Source organism: Ambystoma mexicanum, chromosome 5q, assembly GCF_040938575.1.
Source record: "Ambystoma mexicanum isolate Mex_15411 chromosome 5q, UKY_AmexF1_1, whole genome shotgun sequence".
NCBI lineage: Eukaryota > Metazoa > Chordata > Amphibia > Caudata > Ambystomatidae > Ambystoma > Ambystoma mexicanum.
This window is the reverse complement of record NC_090933.1, coordinates 793,236,578-793,259,567: the sequence shown is the minus strand read 5'-3', so window position 1 is coordinate 793,259,567 and position 22,990 is coordinate 793,236,578.

The window sequence follows — 22,990 nt, the reverse complement described above, 5'->3', positions numbered from 1 at the left end:
GTAGGTGCAATGAAGTCACACAATGCAACCAGTGAAATGTACAAGTCACCCATGCATGCCAACGAACAAATGAATGTAGGGGCTCCAAGTGCCTTGTGAGTGGCCATCCATATTTGGCATGTCACCATTGCAGTACCGATGCAGCACAGGCATGTGAAGGTACAAGTACAGCAATATGAACTGAAATATGAGACAAAACAACAACAGGCCCCCATCGCTTGACACCAGTGTAAGGCAACATTCAAAGCAGTATCCTGAGGGAGACTGCACCAGCCCTGTACTCTTGCCAGTAAACAAACCAACCATCAGCATAAGCATGTACCACACAAGTTGGCAGAGTGACTGAGCAGCCAGGCTCACCCCAAGAGGGGCCAATGGGAGCTGCAGGGCACAGATGGCACGAATACAGAAGCTATTCCAATGGACATGACCTCAGTCTCCCTCCAAGAAACGCACGCAAACACAGGCACCTGTGACCAGCCATATTCTGATAATCACATCAATCCACCAATCCACCTGGCTGACCGGCATCTGTTACACAAAAGCTAATCCCCCGCCCCTGAGCATGACATCATTAAAACAGTCAAAATGGCTGCCCCTATCCCTGACCTTACTGGGCATCGTAGGCAAACGCGGCCAGTACAGTACCACCAACTATACTCAGAAGCCGGAACCCAATGCAGATCTTCTCACAATACATCGCTCCACAAATAGGAATATGCTACATGACTTGCAAAGAATAACGCTACACGGTTAATATCTGAATAAAATATTAATGCACATCAAATTCACCAAGCCCATACAGCTATTAGGTCATAAACTCCAAAATATTTTTCATTATTGTGGGCTGCATCCGCAATAAATGACCAGCTTCTTCTTGTGTGACGCCCTGTTCCTTCATGGTACACAGGGGCTACATCCACGTTCAAAAAGGCAACATGGAAGCGCCTAGAACCGCAGGGCCGTCCCATTAGGTAGGCACTAGTCCAGCTGAAAGGTTGATATGTTGCTCCTAGCCACTAGTACAGCGTAAGGGCATGTGGCCCATTGGCGATCGTCCCATAAGATCGTAATGGTGCTCCACTGATTAACTCGAAGCAGCAGGTGTCGGGAGTAAAAGCCATCTGCAGGAGTGGCATACAGATGGCAGTGGCAAAAGGGGAGGAGATACCTGTCACCCAAATGAAATGAAAAAGAATAGTATGGGCATCAGAACTTCATTTGTATTACTCACTTCAATGATCACACTAAATCTACAGGCATATGCATGCTAGCCCACTCAAAAGGATTAATTCCACCCAAAAATCACTTGCGAATCATAACCATATAAATCGAGGTGAAAACACTATTACAAACGAGTGTTTGTGTGCATGCGTCTGTTAAAACAGAATCCATTAGATGGGATTAGTAACGTGCATAGACACAAGTGTTTGAAGGCGCATCGAGACAGGGAGGGTTCAACAAGGGCAGATAGACGATGGTCCCACTATGGCAGCTCTGCATCACATAGCGCAGGGGAAGGGGATAGATTCCAAAAAGCCATGTACATGGCAAACTCTCAATTAAATCATCTGTCCATGCATCCATACATCATTCCCTCATCCCGGTATAAAAACGCCTGATTATTTACTCACATAACATTTGAAATTTCCATTGAGTCTGTGCGTAATGCAGTCTGCAAAATCCACTGTGCTCCAGCCCGGAATTCTAGTGATGTGAAGTAACATGTATTTGGGAACGTCCTGCCTTATCGTCCACTACGCTATTGCGCATCCCATACTATTCATATCAATCATTGCATTCTCGCCATGGCCCCTGTCCCAAGGACATTAAACAATAGAACGTTATATTTGCAGTCAGACCTGTGGGCGTCTCCTCGCCGCTAGCTGAAAACCGAAAGCGCTGTCCTTCGAATTCCTCATTTGCAACATCACGTCGAAAAGGCATCCGTGACCGCTCGAAATCACAAATTCATCCATGTAGTGCGGCAGTGTGTGAAAATGGCAACTGGCTTCACTCACAAATGGGACGCCCCGCCCGTCGGTGAACCTCGGTACAGTGCTGCATGAGGGTCCACCGTTAATCGAGTACTACATTCCACTGACCCTTCACAAGTTTGTTCGCGACTGCAAAGATTGTATGTGAAACAATGGGACCATAGCAGAATGAACATATAAACCAATATTACACTGCCATCGGGGTTAAATACATGATTGTAATAGCAAGATGCCATGCGTCACACTGCAGCGTTGTGTGCGGGACGTGCTCGCCCAAAGGGGATTGCAGCTGGCACAGGTGGAATGAATCACCACAGGTGGAGGCTATACAGCCTGAAAACACATAAATTGCACACCCAACCCCCTCCCACAACCACACCCACTCCAAAATGCTACCGGCAGGACTAGCGATGTTGGCCCTGGGGGACCTGATAGCACTGCAAGTACTCCAACTTCAAGAAGAAGACGAACACCAACTACTACAACAACCGGCCGCACAGAGGAGACGCAGGAGGAGGAGGAGGGCAAGGCAGGGCCAGCAAGGCCCACCAGCACAGCCACTACCACCACGCAGGCAGCCCGCAATCCCACGCCTCCGAGCTCATCCGTTCAACCTCACTGCTGAGCAGATCCACACCCTCTACCGTTTGGACCGGGACACCATAATCGCCATTGTGGACATGACACACGCTGACCTTGTCAGCATGATAGATAGCCCAACCGCCATCCCACCCCTACTGAAGGTGGTGTCTGTACTCCACTTCCTGGCCACAGGCACATACCAGCACACAGTCGGACAGTTGCATGGCATTTCACAGCCACTGTTGTCACGGACACTAATGCAAGTGCTCGATGCCCTCCTGAAGCACGCAGACGACTACATCTCTTTACCACGCTCGGAGCATGAGATTACAAACACAAAAGTGGGATTCCATGCACTTGCCGGCATACCGGGTTGCATTGGTGCCATCGACTGCACCCATGTGGAATTGGTTGTCCCACATGCCATGGAGGTCCAGTACCGCAACCGGAAACAATATCATTCCCTTAATGTACAAATGGTGTGTGACTCCAACAGGATCTTTACACATTGTTGTGCCCGATTTCCTGGATCAACCCATGATTCTATGGTCTTGAGGAACTCTACAATACCACGCTACATGGAGCGACACGCAGGGAACAGATCCTGGCTACTCGGTGAGTCTCATTTCATGCATGATAATGTGGGGTATGTGATGCGGCAATGACCTGGCAGGAAGGGGGGGGGGGTGCGTACGTAGCAATGTCATTCCACAAACATCCTTTATTGTCCACATACAGGTGATGCCGGCTATCCACTGAAGAGATGGCTCCTTACACCACTCCGGAACCCACAGAACCAGCATGAGGAGGACTACAACCATGCCCACTCACGTACCCGTGTAGTCATAGAACAGGCATTCGGCCTACTGAAGGCTCGTTTCCGCTGCCTCAGCAGGTCTGGCGGGGCACTCCTATACTGCCATGAGAAGGTTGCAAAGATGGTCATGGCATGTGTCATGCTACACAACATGTGCGTACGTAGAAATGTGCCCATGTCCCCTGACGCAGAACTGCAAGCACCTGAAGATGGTCATGATGAGGGTGGGGATGTGGCAGCACCTCAAGGAGTCCGCGAGGCACAGGAGGCCCGTGAAATTCGTCAGAATATCATAGAATCATGCTTCTAGCTCTCACGCCTGGTGGCTGATACATGGACACGGGACTTGTGGCACTGTGTGTGTCTGGAACATGCACAATGTGGACTGTACGCCTATAAAGGCCTCGTACACAATGATCAATGTCCACACATCTCATTGGATGATTATGAAATGTTCATTGCATATGTGAAATTATATTACACACCCCATCGACCCGCCACCCAAGAAAGCCCAACACCCCCCCTCCACCCTCCTACCTCCCCGCTGAACACCAGTGTCCAAAGATGCTCATTGTCAGTGGGCAGACGCTATTGCAAGCCCCCTCTCCGGGTATCAGGGGCACCCCTGCCTGTGGAGCACAGGTTCCTCCCAGATCTACGTTGGGGGCTGCCCTGGACGGAACTTGCAACGGATGATGTCTCTGCCTGCTCACGTCCATGCATGTCCCTAAGGGTTTGTGAGAGCTCAGTGAGCACACGGCGCACAGCGGCAAGTTCACCACATACGTCTTTGGACGTCGCATGCAGTTCCCCCCTCAGGCTCTCGGTGCTTCTCTCCATTTGTACCCTTAGTGTCTCTGTACTTCGCTCCATTTGTACCCTTAGTGTCTCTGTACTTCTCTCCATTTGTGCCTCAGTAGATGTTTGTATGGCTGCCTTAGAACCCCCACATTCATCAGCATGCTCCTTGAGGAGCGTGGCCAGTTGCTGCTGTTGCACGATCACCTGGTCGAGGGACTGTTGCCTCTGCTGGGCCATGCCCATTTGCGGTGGTGTCGCAGAGGGGCTGATCACCTCATGTTGCCTTGCCACAGGGCTTGTGGGGGATGGCCAGTCGTCGTCTTGTGGGTGCCCCTGCGTGGTATCCTCATGGTGTACGGGATGGAACAAACAGGGGGATTGAGACAGGTGATGGATGGGTCCTACATCGACAGCACCGTTTTCTGTGTCGGAGCATGCTGCCATAAATGCAGTGTCACCTATGGTGCTGCTGCCACCAGAAGCAGTGCCTTCTGTGGCATCCATTGGGGGGACCTGTGGTGCTGCTGTTGTGGGCATGCTGGCTGCTGGGGTGCCTGTTGAAGTCCCCTCCTGTGTGCTGCCACTTGATTTGTGCTGCTGCCGTGTCTTGGTCCGTGCAGCTGAGGTGGAGGGTCTTTGGCCGTTGGTCTTGGCCCTCTTTGCAGGTGTGCTGGTAGGGGTGTCCTGAAGCTCGTCGTTTGAATCGGACCCTGTGGTGGAGTAAAGGAGGGCGAGCGTCATTTATGGGTCTGTGGAAATTGGAATGGCAATGTATCACATGCATTGGGGTGGTACCTGAGGGTGATTTGGGTCAGGGCCTTGGAGGTGGTTTCATTTTTGTGTGGATTGAGGATGCAGTTGTTTTGCAGCCTGCAGTTAGGGTGTGCATGCTGCACGTGTAGAGGGTATTTTTAGGATTTTTAATCATTTATGTATTTTATGTGACTTTTAGAGTGCGCTATCAGGCCAATGTATGTGGACGTTCTCCTGGACATGTGTTTCTGTTGCACTATGTGGACACATGGTACTTCACATGATTAGACATTGTGGATTTAGCATTGTTTTATTTGGCCCACCTACCTGATTCTTCGATTGTCTGCACTCCTTTCTCCATCCCTCCGACTCCCTCTATACTCTCCATTCCAATGGTGGAGGAACAGATTTCTTCCCAGGGGGTCAACTTGATGGGTGATTCCGATCCTCCCCCGGTTGCTGTGGCAATGTTACGGTTGGCTGATAGTATGCTCCGTACGCGTATCCGCAAGTCGTCCCATCGCTTTCTGCATTGCTGTGGGTTGCGGGGTGCGGTCCCCACCGCACTTACCCGCTGTGCCACCAGGGCCCATATGGCCTTCTTGTTCGCAAGTGCCGTCCTGGTCATTTGCGTCGAGAAGACGGCGGCAGCATTCTCCTGGAGGGTCTCTGTGAGCACTGTGAGTTCCTCATGGGAGAAGTGGACCTGCCGCTTGCGGTCGCACGCTTTTTTAGCAACTTTTCCCATTTTGTTTGTTTTGACTAGGGTGGCTAACGGGTTGGGATGTGTCTCAGGGTCGGATTTTTGATGGTTGTGTTGGGATTCTGATTTTATAGGTGTACGGCGTGCTGTTTCCCGTTCCGGCCCCATGTTTTTACTTCCGTTTCCGTATATTTACGGTCACCGTATTTTGCGATTAGCGCTCATTACGGTGACCGCTATGATGGGTGGCGGAATTGCACCTAGGGCACCGTACGACGGCGGTGAGGGGCGTTTTGGGGACATTTCCGCCATCGGGACTTTGCACTTCTGCCATGGCGTAATGCTCGTGCCCGATGGGTCAGAATTAGCCGCACTTTGCTCCATCGTGCAATGGCGGAAACGCTATTTACGCAATGGCGGTCAGGTCAGTTACTTTCCGCCAGGGTCGTAATGAGGGCCAATGTGTTTTACCATGTCAGCCAGCCTCACTGTGCAGAGTAATGTACAACAGTATGACTGCCCCTTCCTGTGAACCACACCCAGATTACCTGATTGGATAATCCCCACAGTCCCATTTCCATTGGCCAGCATGGGAAGAAGCGCAGAATGAGGCATGTGCACTTCCCAAAGAACCGCGGGGGCTGCGCCCCACTGAATCACGAGCAGTACTTCTTCCCTGTCCACTATTTTTTCTCCACCACTTCCTCTTTGGGAACAGGTAAATAGTCACAAATGCATCCACGAATGCCATCCAAGACATTAGCATCTAACACTGGCAGTTCTGCACAACACTTCATATGTACCGTTGAAAATTCAGCAAGTATCCTGTCATTCGAAAGCACGTCCAGTAGAAAGTTTAGTAAAAGGTTGCAAGATTTGTGCATCCACATTCATCCACATGATGGAGGTATGAAAACTTTTTCTGCAGTATGTTTACAACTGTGTTATAAGTGCCTCTACGCACGGTATCTGGCAGTGAGCGTCCATTACGTTCTTTAAAAGCATACTGTTTTTTCCCCATCCCCTACCATCAGTGGAACTTCAATGATATATGCTTGCAACGCTTTCATTTACCCGTATCATACATTGTAATAGCGAAACAGGAACTGTCTGCTTTCCTTCCTACAATGCTACCAATTGTTTTCTCCACTAACTCATCGTCTCCATAAATTGTAAAAATATGCCACCAAAAGCAGCACTGAATCTATCTTACTAACCTAAGGCAAGGTCCCAAAAGGTCACTGTCTGCATAGCTGTGCTTCTGTCTAGCCTGACTATTGAAACAGGCTCTTTTTAAATCAGGCCACTTCTACTCTCCGCCCTCTACAACTCATCCAGAAGAGGACTACGCGACTTGGCCTTGGTGTCAAGCCGAGGGATGGTATCTCTCCTACACTGAAATGTCTGCAATAACTCCCAGTGACTGCGAGGAATAAGGTGAAAACCCTCTGCATTATGCACAAGGCCTTCTGGGCCCTGGGATCTCAATACCTTCAACTGTCACTTCCTATATGTCTCCCTGCTCGAGCTCTTCCCTCATCCGCCTCCAACTCCCTCACGGTCAGTCGCTTCTGCAAGCAACCAGTTGGTGGTAGATGTCTTTTTTCAGCTGGGGCCTCCCTCAGCACCAGCCTCCCTGCCTCCCTAAAACTTGAGGACAACCTTCCTCGGGACCGGAAGCACCTCAAAGCCTTTCTCTTTGCGTCTGCTTTTGGGCGTGTGGCCTACGGCCTTTGGTCATGCCCCCAATAGTCTAGGCCTTGGCCACACCCATCGCAGCAATGCAGTTTTGACTGCATCTCAGCATCCAAAATCATCCATACCGGCACCCGTCACACCTTTGACCATGCACACAAGAGTCTACTGCTTGCCCACACCCATCACAACATAATGGAGCCATGCATGCGAACATGTGCCCAGAAAAAACTATCCACAAACGTAACATAGGGAGCAGCACTTCTACCCAACCCTAGCACCATAACACAGCGATGCATGCAAACATGTAACAGTTAGCAGATTCCACAAACATACCACTGCATCTGCCAACCCATACCCACTTCTATTCACAAAGCATTATGTCACAGGCAACCAAACCACACAATCTTCACAACATTGGGGCTACTCCCAGGAAGCTACAGAAACCAGAATATCCAAGGACATAGACGATTCACTTCAACCCTACCCTTTTTGTATACTGACAGTGTTCCAACATGGCACCCAGCGGGCACACTGCAAGACTTTTCAATACACAATCTCCAGCCATACACCATAAACCGTAGGATGTTTTAACAATGACCGCACCTATGGAACCAAAAATATATGCATGTCAGCGCACTTTTGGTGCTCTATGCAGAGTAAAATGTGCTCCACAACCATTCTGTAACGGTGACCACCCTCTGAGCGATGCAGTGAAAACTGCATTGCTGCGTTGGGTGGGGTGAAGGCCTTAACTTTTGGGTGAATGGCCTACGTCCTTTGGCCATGTGCCCAATAGTCTAGGCCTTGCCCACACCCACCGCAACGTAATCCAGCCATGCATGGCAACATGTCACCAAGTACCACAATCCACACACGTACCACAGACACCGGCACCCATACCCAACCTCTGCACCGTACAAGTAAGCATAGTAAGATGCACCTTTTAGCAGAATCTCCAAACGTAACACAGCTTCCGGCACCCCTAACCACTTTCATTCACATACAATGGTGTTACTGGCAACTGAACCAACCAACAGTATATGCATGGCACCTGACTTCTGGTGCTCTATCAAGTCTAAAATGTGCTTCACAACCATTCAGTAAAGGTGAGCACCCTCTAACAGATGGAGTCTAAACTTCATTTCTGCGAGGCGTGTGGGCAAGGACTAGACTATTGGTTGCATGGCCTATGGCCCATGCCCTTTGGCCATGCACCCATTAGTCCAGACTGGCACCCGTCACGCCTTTCACCATGCGCACAAGAGTGTATATGTTCGCCCACACCCATCACAACATAATGAAGCCATGCATGCAAACATATGCCCCTGAAACCACAATCTACAAAGATAACATAGGCAGCAGCACTTCTACCTAACCCCAGCACCATAACACAGCGATGCATGCAAACATGTAACAGTTATCAGATTCCACAAATATACCACTGCTTCCGCCATCCCTATTCACTTCCATTCACAAAGCATTATGTCATCGGAAACCGAACCACACAATCTTCACAACATTGGGCCTACTCCCAGGAAGCTACAGAAACCAGAATATCCAAGAGAATAGAAGATTCACTTCAACCCTACCCTCTTCTATACTGAGTGTTCCAACAAGACACCTAGTAGGCACACTGCAAGACTTTTCACTGCACAATCTCCAGCCGTACACCGAAAACCGTAGGATGTTCTAACAATGACTGCACCCATGGAACCAACAATATATGCTTGTCAGCACACTTCTGGTGATCTATGTAGAGTAAAATGTGCTTCACAACCATTCTGTAAAGGTGACCACCCTCTGACAGATGCAGTGAAAACTGCATTGCTGAAGTGAGTGTGGTGAAGGCCTTGGCTTTTGGGTGCTTGGCCTATGGTCTACAGCCTTTGGCCATGCACCCAATAGTCTAGGCCTTGCCCACACCCACCGTAACATAATCTAGCCATGCATGGCAACATGTCACCAAGTACCACAATCCACACACGTACCACAGCCACCGGCACTCCTACCCAACCTCTGCACCGTTATACAGGTATGCATAGAAAGATGCACCTTTTAGCAGAATCTACAAACTTAACACAGCCTCCGACACCCCTAACCACTTTCATTCACATACAATGGTGTTACTGGCAACTGAACCAACCAACAGTATATGTATGGCAGCTGACTTCTGGTGCTCTATCAAGTCTAAAATGTGCTCCACAACCATTCTGTAAAGGTGAGCAGCCTCTGACAGAGGGAGTCTAAACTTCATTGCTGCAGCCCGTGTGGGCAAGGCCTAGACTATTGGGTGCATGGCCCACGGCCTATGGCCTTTGGCCATGTACCCATTAGTCTAGGCCTTGCCCACACCCACCACAACGTAATGCAGGAATGCATGGCAACATGTGCCCAAGTACCACACTCCACACACGTACCACAGCCACCGCCAGTGCTACCCAACCTCTGCACCGTAATACAGCTATGCATGGAAACAAGCAACAGTTAGCAGAATCTACAAACATAACACAGCCTCCGACACCCATAGCCACTGTTAGGCACATAGTTTAGCTCCGAGCACTCTATTCACTACAAAAAAAGCAATATCTGATACGGCAGTACAGTAGTCAGCACTCCACGCAATGGACACTATGCAAACCTATGTGATATGCCGTTTAACCCGTATCCACTTCTATGCACACACTGTTGAAGAATTACGCCCACTTCACACACTGCAGTATCCATGCAGGTAGAAGATGCACTTCAACCCTACCCTCTTCTATACTAACAGTATTCCAACACTGCACTCAGTGCACACACTGCAGAGCTGTTCACTCCATAAGCTGCACCCATAGAGTAAAGATGATTAGAAGCACCCATGGAATCAACAATGTAGCCAATGCTGAGGAACCACACACAGAGAAGGCAACAATGGCAAACCTAATTGAAACCATGGCACATAGTTGTTGCTGCAAGGCCTTCATCCATGCAGCGAATGGCCTACAGGCTTACCACATGCAACACATCGGAATACACGATATCTTACAATATGTATATCATGTGCGATGCACTCTCCTGCTGCAATTGAGCTCCCACCAGTCACCATGCAAAGAGGTGTCCACAGCAGCTATCGTGCAATAACGGAGTCTGCCGGCATTCAGCACACATAGTAGTCGTCTGTGCAGAGACCTGTGAATTGGTGCTGTAGGCATGGATAATGCAGGCACATCAAGGTCTTAATTCACCTATTGCCATATCTCATATGCAGCACTTCTCAGTCTCCCACCCTTTCCATCCCTTCTTCCCATCATCTGCCATACTCTATTCAGTGCACAAAAGCAGTACCTCATAGTGCGGAATAGTAGGCAGCACTCCACGCAATGGAGAATGCGCAATCCTATGGAATTTCCAGTTCACCCCTATACACTTCTATGCACACACTATTTGAAAATGGCACCCACTGCACACACTGCAGTATCCATGCACATAGAAGATGCACTTCATCCCTACCCTCTTCTATGCTGACAGTATGACAACACTGCACTCAGTGCACTCACTGCACACCTGTTCACTCCAGTAGCTGCAGCCATGGAGTAAACACTGTTGGATGTGCTAATAAGTACCATACCTATGCAAATGGAATGAACAATGTATGCAATGCTGATGAACCACACAAAGAAGGCAACAATGTGAAACCTGAATGCAAACACGGCACATAGTTTTCAGTGCAAGGCCTCCATCTGTGCATGAAATGGGCTAGGGCTTACCACACGCAACACACCGGAGAACACACTACCCTACAATATGCTTGTCGTCTGCAATACACTCCCCTTCTGCAAATGTGCTCCCACCAGTCAGCACGGAAAGCAGCCTCCGCACCAGCTATCATGCCGTAACGAAGCCTGCCTGCATGCAGCAAACATGGTAGTCGCCTTTGCAGGGACCAACAAATTGGTGCAGTATGCACGGATACTTCTGGCACACGACCGTCTTCTTCCACCTAATAATCACAAATCTTAGATGAACTACTTCTCTCTCACCCACCCTTTCCATCCCCTCTTCCCACTGCCACATGACGTTCATTCTGGTGGTTGTCAATCCCTTTCGGCGCCGCACTGTCCTCCGATACACCATGTCAGTGTTTCCCAAAAACTTTGACACACAACATGCTTCCCTCCAGCCAACCACTGGCCGCATTCAAAGTTTGCTGACAGCACAGCGTACTGCAAGCCAATGAGCCTTCGGTCCGCGGAGCGAACAGGAAATGGGTCCGCGGAGCGGAGCCAGATATCAATAATATCGAGAGATGGTTCCTGCTACTTACCTTGTAATAAGCTTCTCAATAAACATATTCTCTTTTTTAAATACTCCAGCAAAATCCATGCATTGCAGCATTCAGCACCTGCTCAGATCAAGCAGCAAATACTTACAGTGCTGTGCATTTAAAAATGTTTCTTGTTAGAACCAATTTGTTCAAAGTTAAAAAATTCATATGTCCATTTCCTGTGTGAAACTTTTTTCTAACAGAAGAAAAAGCAGATCCAAAAAATGTGTAAAACATGTATAAGTGGCACTAGGTGTGTGCAAGTTTAATATGTTGGCAGTACATGCATACCTGCCAACATGACCAATTCCATTGGACTCCTGTGCAGGAATGGTGAAATTTACCATGAACACAGCGGAAGATCCACAAGAATTGTTAATGTACTTACTACAAGTACTGGAAAGCAAAAACATCCCTATAAATTAAATCTTCCAAATGTCATACTCGTGGAAACATACATGCACTCTCAGCAAGTATGTTTCACAAGAGCACATCCCTAATCAACGATTTGTATATGTATCCATACCAAAAATTGAAACCATTCTATTTCAGCAGCTTCTGCAGAATGTAAATCATGGCATATTATGCCATTTTCCAATTCAGACAATCGTTTCAGTATGTCATACTAATGCTTCTAGGGTACAGTGCAGATGATACCAAAATAACTGTCATCCTACTGGCTTCACACACGGCCAAGTATCTCTTGGGAAGTAAACCTTCACAACAGTAGGTATAATATACCACACTGGTGCCACAGCCACTTCAGGGCACTATACTGCATATGTCACAAATATAAGTGGTTGGTTTGAATGTAATTACACCTCAGTTACTCCAAAACATAGGTTAGCAGCAAATCTAACAAATGCCTACTTAATATTCCTTCAACCCAAATGTACTCAATAAACTGTAGAACAATAAACAGAATACACCAACAGGTATCTAATAACTACTTAAAAAAATACCCTTTATTGCAATACACTTGAAATTAGCCATCACAATTCTTGTTACAAAAAAACTTCTTCTAAAGTTTATTATAGTTAGAATACGCCAACAGGTATCTTACTACTTCAAACATTCCCTTTGTAACAACACACTTCAAATCAAACATACTATCACACTTACACTGATATAATTGTTGTAGTTATTTATTTTATCCTCTATGGATTTTTTTTCCAATGACTCAATGATTATTCAAGTCAATACAACAACAGTGTAGCATGCACTAATGTTGCACCAAACATAGTACAAAAAATATACCATTTATGAGGGTCAAAAAAAGTAACTGTATATGTAAAATGGTATGCAATTAAAGCTTTTCAACTATCCTGCTTAACAAATGATACTGTTTTTTCTCTCACAGAAAACAAACCAGAGATTCCAGCTTTACTACTGTATACAACTAAGTACCGGTACCAAGTGTAAACAAATACATATTCCATAAGCACTATCCTCAATTGTACTACAATCATAAATACCATATACTTTCTACTCCCCTACAGTACCTATAATTACTATACCCATATTACGATAATGGTTGTGGCCAGTGGCCAGTTCTTGGGTCCATGGCCTGCGGCCATGCCCCCAAAAATATGGCCACTGGACACAACCACCACAATACAATACCTTACAATACACTCTCAAATAACAAAACTCGCCATGAGCCTCCTGCCATTGAATTGGTGTCTGGGGACATTGTAATTGACTGCAGACTTGGCAGTATCTGCAAACCCTTTTTTCACTTCTTAAAACCACTCCATATCATCTTTATTCAACTGCCCTACCCTTTCCATGCCCTCTTTTAAAAATTAAGTAATCCGAAATGGGTTTTCCAAACTGTCAGCTCACAGCACTGTCCGCGAACTACCGCAGAGTCTGCAGACTACTGCGGGACCTGCACACCCCTTTTCCACCTATAAAAACAGCCCCATATCATTCTACTCCCCCCAGGCAGGCATGCTATCAAGAGAGACACGGACTCAAAAGCATTCGTTTTCAAACGTTTATTTACTAAGGTTCCTGGGCTGGTGGAATGCCTGAACGGCCCTAACTCTAAAAGGAGGGTTCCCTTAACTGTTGTTTCTAATGGCCATTGTTGTATAATAGTCCAAAATAAAAGTTGGCCTGTGGCTAAACCTATGCTTGCCCTAGCACTGTACAAAAATGTGATAGGAAGTGTGTTTAAAAGGAAACATTGTGGTTCAACAAAAATGGCAAAACCAGAGTTGGTTTCAGGTGGTCGTCTCACCAGGTTCAATTTGGACAATGTCTCAAAGATGGCTTCACTCAACAGGGCTGTTCAAAAGACCTTCTCCACAAAGCTCTTATAGTAATGTCAAATATCTTCAATGTTGTTAGCTCCTTGGGATACCCTTCCCAAGTTTCAACTTATTCACTTTACTTTTCTCAATAGACCTCTCAGGGTTCCCTTCCCCAAGCTCTCCAGCTTTCAAAACAAAACACCATATATCACAGTTCTTTTTGGTTTCACAGTGCGCCTTTCCTGAATCGTACACCCCTCCAGTTCCATGCACCAATTCAGCTGGTTAGTAAATGTCTTTACTTTACATATAGTCCCTCTTACACACCATTCTCTCATGGGGTAGAATCAGAGGCTTTCGAATACGCCAGGTGTTTTGCTTTTCCTCAGCATGACCATGCTGACCCTTTTGCCACTCTCTTGATTTCTTATTCCTTACACATTTTATCTTCCAGTGCTTCCTGCAACCCTTTCATGCATACTTTGTCTTTTACCATGCAACTTGCACTGTCCTTTAATCCTCCTCTTGGTTGTGCCCCTAACTGGCTTCTGGTCCCTTTTCCATTTTCCTTTGCTTTCATACCTCTTTCCCCTTTTCCACATGCTTCTTGCCCCTTTTTACACTTTTGTGCCTCTTGCACCTTTTTCCATGGGCTTCTGGCCCCTTTTACACTTTTGCTTCAATGTCTGACTTTAATTCACTTATCACTTCATACATGCGTGTCTCTCTAGTTTTGCATTGACACTGTTACTTTCACATCATTGAAGTCTCCCCGTTAACTTTACTCAAACACTTTACTTTAACAAATGCAGCCCTCTTTCTTACATCTTTCACATTCCAATTTGTATTGTGCTGTTCACAACCCGGCTCTGCAATGCTTTTAGACTCACTGGGATGACTTCTGCGGGTCAGCTTCACAAGAGTGCTTCACTCTGAGGTCAGGGTCTAACTGCCGGCACCTTGGACACTCCTGGTCTTTCTGATGGCAGAGGGGAATGAACACTTTCATCTGCAGTTGCTGCAGGAGACCAGCACACCCCTCGGATCCCATAACCAAACTCGCTTAGGCTCCCCTGAGACACGGCTCCCTCACTACGCTTCGGCACTTGCGAACTGCAGCTCCTCAACATCTCAGCATCTCGGTCTCTGATCTCTGGTCCTGGGCAGCTCTGGCGCCTCGGCTCTCCTCCCAACTTGCTCTTCTGCCTGCTTTCCTACTCGCTCACTGTTTTGTGTGAGACCACACCTTTATAGCAAAAAGACCAGTCAATTGGAGTCAGGTATTAATAGTTATTAGTGAATGCCTGATCCAGTCTGACTTTATTAGTGGGACAACTTGGGTTCTTTCTAGGGAAGGTTGCCCTTATTTTTCCCATTTTATTTCCATGGATAATCTTTACTGATCTTAGTTGCCTCTGCCTCGTCTCAGTATTTGTTTGAAATGGGGAGGTGAAGATGGGGTGAGATTGAAAATACCCCATGAAGGCTGAGGGAGAGTATTTTGGGGGAGTTTTGGGACTAGGGAAATAACATCTCTCGCCCTTGGTTATCCTCCTCCCAATCCCTTGGGACTATCCACTCAGGTGATCCTCCCTCGCTTGTCCACCTCCAGGGTCCCTGGCCACCTGAATGGAAGATCCAGACTGAGTAGGTAGTAGAATACTGTCAGATTTCTCACAGACCTTCCACTATGCGGTTTGGACCGAAGTGCTTCACAGGGGAACCTCAAAAGGAAATCTACATTTCCTTGGTCTTTACCCTATCACTGTTCCACTGAGAAGCAACACGGTTGTAAGTCCAAGAAACACTGCATAACCCTTGGGTTGGCCTCTTTCCTTTGACTGATCCATATTACAGCGAGTGATCAGTGATCAATCTGAACTTTCTGCCCAATAAGTAATATTAAAGATGCATGATGGCCCACTTAATTGCCAAGGCTTCAAGTTTAATCACTGAATAGTTATTTTCCCTGGAGAATAGTTTTCGGCTAGTGTTTAGAATGGAATGTTCTAGCCCGTCATGAATTTCGGACAATAGTGCACATAAACCAGTCAATGAGGTGACCGTTTGTAATATAAAGTCTATAGAAAAGTCTGCCACCTTGAGAATACAGCTTTTACACAAGGTTTCTTTGAGAACACAATAACAAATTATGCCCTCTTTATCCCATGTGAGTTTTTGGGGGTCTGCGTTTCAGTGTTTGTGGGTAAATCTGGCCATTTTATCGGAAAAGTTAGGTATGAACCTTCGGTAGTACCCAATTAACCCCAGAAAAGTTCTTAGATCCTTTTTACTCTTGGGTGTTCGGGACTCTAAAACAGCTTTAACATTTTCCTCTTGAGTTTGAATACTGACATTTCCAACATAAAAACCTAGATATTTTACAGCAGGTAGAGCTAGCTTTCATTTTGGTTGGCTGTTAACCCGGCTTTTATTAGAGTGTATATATGGTGTAAGTGGTCTTCCCATGTTGGACTGTGGATATCAATGTTGTCAATGTATGACCCGAAACATTCTGAATAAGGTTTGGAAGGTTGCTGTGGGAGCATGCAACTCAAATGGTAAGACTTCAAAACGATACAGACCTAGAGGTGTGCAAAAGCAGTCTTTTCTTTATCTGGTTCATGTAGGGAAACTTGCCAGTACCCTTTGGTTAAATCAAGGCAGGTCAAATAGACAGCACTACCCAATTTGTCAATAAGATTATCAATACGAGGTATTGGCTATGCGTCGAAGGCTGAGATGTTATTCACCTTTTGGAAGTCTATACGGAACCTCCAACTTTTGTCTGGCTTGGCTACTAATACAATGGGGGAGGACCAGGGACTGGTAGATGGCTCAATTATGTTGGCGTGGAACATTTAGTCTACTTCTTTGATGACAATATTTCTATAGGCCTCAGGTACTCGATACAGTATGAGATGTACTAACTGGCCTGCAGGGGTGCGGATGTGATGGTATATTCCTTTCACCCTGCCCGGCTATTCACGTAACACATCAGGGAATTACTCTAACAGTTCAGGAAGATCTGTTTCTTGGGTCTTACTGATGTCAGGGAATTAGAGTGTTGTTGTTCACATCTTCTAGTATTGGGCAAGACAACATTTCGGCTTTAGATTGAGAGGTGTTCTCTTACCACTCTTTTAAGAAGTTGATGCGTTCAATCTGCTTTGGTTGGCGGTGGTCTGGGTTGGTGATCTTATAATTACTGTGTCCTGCCTTGTCCAAAACCTCATATGGCCCATGCCATTTAGAAATAAGCTTGTTATCCGAGGTAGGGATATGCACGAGTACTGTTTGCCCAATGGAAAAAGACTTAAGCAAAGCCTTGTTATCATAGGATGCTTTCTGTTGGCTTTAGGCTTTACCAATATAATCTTGAATCATAGATACGGTTGCCATATGTTCTTTTTACCGGGAGGCTGTCTGGGACAATTAAATTCTTCCCTTTCCTCCCATGTTTCTCGAATGATATCTAAAACATCCCTGGCTTCTTGTCCACACAATACAAGAGTTCTAAGGTGAGAAACCAGTGGAGGGTTTTCTTATGGCAAACAGAGCCCACAGAATATTCTGATCCCAATTGGATCTCTCCTTGTCAACCAGCTTTTTGAGAATTGCCTTAAGGGTCTTATTAAACCGTTCAACTAACCCGTCCATTTTGGGTGTTAAACGGAAGTCCTTAAGGTGGTTATATGAAGTAGCTCTTTCACTTCCCCCATACGCATAAAGGTCTTACTTTGGTCCATTAAGATGTCCTTAGGGAAGACCACTTGAGAAAAGCAGTAAAAGTAAGTTTTTGAGCATCTGTTGGGGGGTATTATTACATTGGGGAAATGCCTCTGGGTACAGGATGGCATAGTCAAGAATCGCCAACACATATTTGTTCCCTGACTTAGATTTTTTGAGGGGGCCAATGATGTCCATTCCAATTCTCGAAAATGGCACATCGATGAAGGGTAATGGATTAAAGGTGGCTGGTGGCGGTAAGTGGGTGCTGGTACATTGACATATTTCACAAGTGTGGACAAAGTGGTTTGTGTCGACATGTATCCCGGGCCAATACAACATGTTGGCCCAGTGAGCCTGAGTCTTGGCTTGACCTGAATGTCCTCCTGTGAGATGTGGTGTGTGATCTCAAGTACTATTTGTTTGTGACTTTTGGGAACCACTAGTTGTACTCTTGGCATCCCTTCAGAAGTAACATCCCCTCACAGGACTCCTTTCTTTTAAAAGATAAATGGCCCTCCTCCCGTCCGACTCTCAGACTCAGGTACAACCTATAGGAAGGCTTCAGCAAGTAAAGGATTGTTCCGCTAAGCAAAGGCCAAGTGTGGGAGCATGTCAGGGTTTTCATCATGGATGGCTGGGGTTTGGTTAGAACGAGGTTGATGTTATGCTCACCTGGTCTATGCAGTGGTGTTGGGGCATGGTTGCAGCCCTCCCTGGATTTGGATCACCCTGGTCAGGCCTCCCCTTCTGTAGATATGGTGCTGTCTGCCGTGATTCATAGAACTGCTCCTGCATGGGTATGAGAGAATGTGAGTATGCCTTGGTGTCCCTCAAACACTTCTTCCCACAGCGTGGTGAGCATGCATCGTCCCATAGGCTCACCTGTTATTAATGGATGATGAGCTCTCCGTCCTGCTTCTTCCAGCATGGGCACGTTGTATATGGGCCGAGTTACTTCACTGGCCTCTGAAGTGGTCGTCCAGTCCAGCTGCGATGTTTCCACATTGTAATGGTAAGTGTCTTTCGTTTTTGTAAAGTCTTTTCTCGCTTTAAAAGATTGTAGTATTGTCCTCAACACATTATGATCTGAGAGTTTTAACCATGTCTACTCTCTGCTTTCTCTCCACAGGCAAAAGTGAGCCGAGCAGTGATTTAGGAGCTTGATCTGCAGCCAGAATGAAGAAAAAAGGATCTGCGACATTCTGACCACTGGTGAGAGCTGCTTTAAGGGTAAGCGCAAGGTTTGCAATGAGCGCGACCATAAACTGAAGGTTTTCGGTAAAGTCTAAACTTTGTTGTTTCTCCTTGCAGTTGCCATCCACGGATGAGGTAAGCGGCGAGCTGCAGTGTCGCGGCCTGGATTCACTTTCCGGGAGGTCCGGAGATGGAAGGTGAGTGCCAGGCACCGCGCAGGTGTTTGCAGGTGAGAACTGGTCCCAAGGTGAGTAGAGGAGCTGCCGGTGAAACAGGTTCCCAGGTAACTAGCGAGGTTGCAGAAGCGAACAGGTTCCAGGTAAGTTGAATCACTGGAACAGGATTCCAAGCTGAATCTGCCCCCAAGCAGCAGTGAGCGTTACGCTGCCTTCAGGCAGAATAACGCGAAGTGCTTGCATGAAGGCTGGGCGGGCTTATATAGCCTAGTCCCAGCCATGCCCCTTTAGCATTGGCTTTACGGCCACCCCCTGCCACCCCCAAATGATGCTGCACGTGTTACTCAGTTCTTCAGCAGCCACGCCCGGACTGAATGCATGTGAATAGTTTCTGTGAATGTAATAAAGTACTTTACTCCAAAATAATGTCTCTGCTCATATTTGTTCATGAGCCTAGCCCCAAAGGCGCCAGGACTGAGTCCAGCTGGGTCCCCGGTGCTTGATTGTCCGAAAGGGACAAGTAAGTATGGCATTTCATCTTGCCTCCGTCACCTGGGGGTGCAGGGTTTGTGTGTTTGGGCCAGTGATCATGACAGCTGAGCCTCAGGTTCTCCAAAATCGAAAGCCCCTCTGTCAGTAACATCTTTCTTTGTGTCTTCTCTTGGTATAGGCAACATCACTCTTTCATGTATTCCCTGTGCTCCTTGGTCTCCTGTCTCCTTCCCATGGCCTCCTCCCCATGGTTCTGGAGGATTACCTTCACATCTCCTCTAAAATCAGGGTTGATCACCCCAGCCAGGACATCAATGCCAAATTTCCATGCAAGTCCTGATTTGGGTGCCAACCTGATGTATGTTCCGAGAGGTGGACTAAGAACAAGATATTTCTTTTGGCGGATGGCTTCTGTTCGGCTACTACAAATGTTGAACCTAACAAACCCTTTAGTGGCCACTGTAGGGTTGGAAGCCCTATCACTTAAATGATCATACTTCATGGTTCCCCAACTTGTTTCAGTTGAGTTATATCCCCCACCTGACAGCATATGTGAGACAGGCATGCTATCAATAGAGATACAGACTCAAAAACATTTGTTTTAAAATCTTTATTTTCTAAGGTTCCTGGGTTGGTGGAATGCCTGACTGGCCCTACCCCTAAAGGGAGGGTTCCCTTAACTGATGTTTTTAATGGCCGTCATTGTCTAATAGTCCTCAATAGAAGTATGTCTGTGTCTAAACCTTTTATAAAGAAAAATGGTGGTTTGACAAAAATGGCAAAACCGGAGTTGGTTTCAGGTGGTCTTCTCACCAGGTTCAATTTGGTCAAAGTTTCAAAGATGGCTTCACTCAACAGGGCTGTTCAAAAGACCTTATCCTCAAAGCCCTTGCAGCGATTTCAAATATCTTCAATGTCCTTAAGCTCCTTGGGATTCCCTTCCCCAAGTTTCAACTTGTTCACTTTACTTTTCTCAATAGCTCAGGCCTCTTGCAACTTTCAAAACAAAACACCATATATCAAAGTTCCATTTTGGTTTCACAGGCTGCCTTTCCTCAAGCTTATGCCCCTCTAGTTCCAAACACCAATTCAGCTGGTCAGGATATGACATTACTTTTAATATAGTCTCTTTTACACATAATTCTCTCATGGGTAAAATCAGAGACATTTGTAAATGCCAGGCTCTTTGCTTTTCCTCAGCGTGGCCATTCTGACCACTTTGCCACTCTCTTCATTTCTTATTCCTTACACTTTTTACCTTCCAGTGCTTCCTGCACCTCTTTCATGCATACTTTTCCTTTTGCCGTGCACACTTGCATTGTCCTATAATCCTCCATTTATTTCTATCGGGTCCATGGTCATTTGGTACATTGTCGAAATAAGCCAGTCCTGTGGTCTTTGAACTTCTCCACTCCCAAACTCCCAAACTCTGGAATCAAGGGCCTGTAGAGGATTACCCGGATCCTGACTGGATATCAGAGCACAATCGAATGACACAGTGATAGGGCCCATTATGATTTGACCCAAGTTCTGGTTAGTTAGAGGGTTCATCCCCATCCTAGCCTGTGGAAATGCACATGGAATCCCTCTTATATGCAGTGTGTTGAGACACCTTCGATTCACAAATGACTTCACAGTCGAGAGCAAGATTTTAAAAGCCAGAGCATTTTCAGCACCAATCTTGGTTTTGTTTCCCATCATCAGTTCTTGATCTCTAGTTATAACCAATGAAAGATTCTCCTTTTCCATTTCAATCTCATATTGAAACTCAACAGACCATGTCCTAGCCTCTCCAACAGAATCAGTGCAGACTCTTATACAGTCTAGTGGGATAGACTAGATTAGAGTGAGGCCATTATCGGGATCCCCAAAATGGTTCTGCAAGTTTTCCCCTAGTGCTTTGTTCTCTTGTTAAACGTGACAGTTTTGTTTCTTTGATTGTTTTGGGGTCAGGGTTTGGAACACCGGGAAGCTCTTTATTGAAGGTCAAGCTATGGCTGCCTTGCTTGGTGATACTAGCCTCAGGTTAGGTTCAATTAATGGGTCCATTTGTAGCCCTCATCATTTAATTCCTCAGGTTGTACGCTCCCAATGGGACCATAATCTATGTTCCCTTCTAGAGTCTTTCCTTTCTGTAATGTTGTCACACAAAACTGTTGCGCTACTTCCATTATTTTGATCTTGTCTCCAGCTAATTTCGCCGCTTCCTACATCAGATTGATGTTTCTGAGGACATTTCTCAAATGTGTTCTATTTGTTCTTTTCCCTTCTTTGATTGCTTACATAAGGGATCATCCCGTATGTCTTGTGGTATCAAAACCCCTGTGTTACCTGTTTCCAGCACCATTGGGAATCTTGTGGTACATACATTCTTCCCCAACAAATCCACCTTACCCGTCAGTCCAGAGAGTGACTCATATATTAACTGCAGATGTATTTTTACGTTGCTCAATTGTAAGGTGTGGGTATTAATAATTGTTTATTCTACCACAAGCACATGTAGCAATGTTCTTTCCACCCAAACTAGCTAATTGAGCCTGTGGATTTCTTCCCTATGTTGACAACCGCATTATCCTCGATAGGACTCCAAATCAAAATTGGAATTCAACTTGCTTCATGAGACTTTTGTAAGGTACACCTTTTAAATTTATTTTGGAATACAATAGGGCCATAATACAGTCAAAGCCCCCTCTTCTTTTGATTCCTTTCCTCTGTAAATATCCATAAAGTGAGAGTATAAATATATAACATTAAATTAAAATTTAAAACGAAAAGAAAACAACAGATATATATTACTATGGAAAAGGGTCCACATCACCAGAAATGGTATTTCGTAATTTATTACAACAGAGAAAACAAGATGCATCAAATCCATTCTAACCATACATGAGCTTAAATAGTACCAATTCCCCTATAGGTGATTGTGTTAAGACCTCCAAATATGCTAGGAAATTGAGCCAACATTCAAAGCAATCTATGGAACGTAATTTCTTCTAATCTGTGGGGCAACTTTAATAGAAGGACAAAGATTGGATTTAGAACTTGTGAGTCTTAAGGATGGCTTAACAGTCCTGGGGTTTTCAGTTTCCTAAATCCGAATTCAAAGGTCCATATCCTCTGCTTTTTATCCTCTATTCTGTAGGGCACTCTCTCCACCCAACTCCTGTGTCAACTGTGTGGCTGTATGGTAGGCCCTACCAGCAGAGTGCTCTCAGGTTGTTGAAAATGTCATCAGTCCCCAAAGTCTCCATCAGGGAATTATAGGCCTCCCACTGAGGGCTTCCTCACCATAATCTTGTTAGCCATCTCTCGGTCCTGGGATCCTGGTACTATCTCCCAAACACCCATCATCCTCTAGCTCCTCGATGGGTTGCAATGCTCTGATGCTTAAGGGAATCCCGTTCTCCTCTCCTCTCCTTAACTCTCCTTCCTTTACCCTTTTATCCACAACCTATTCAATGTGTGCCACATGCTCATAATGTTA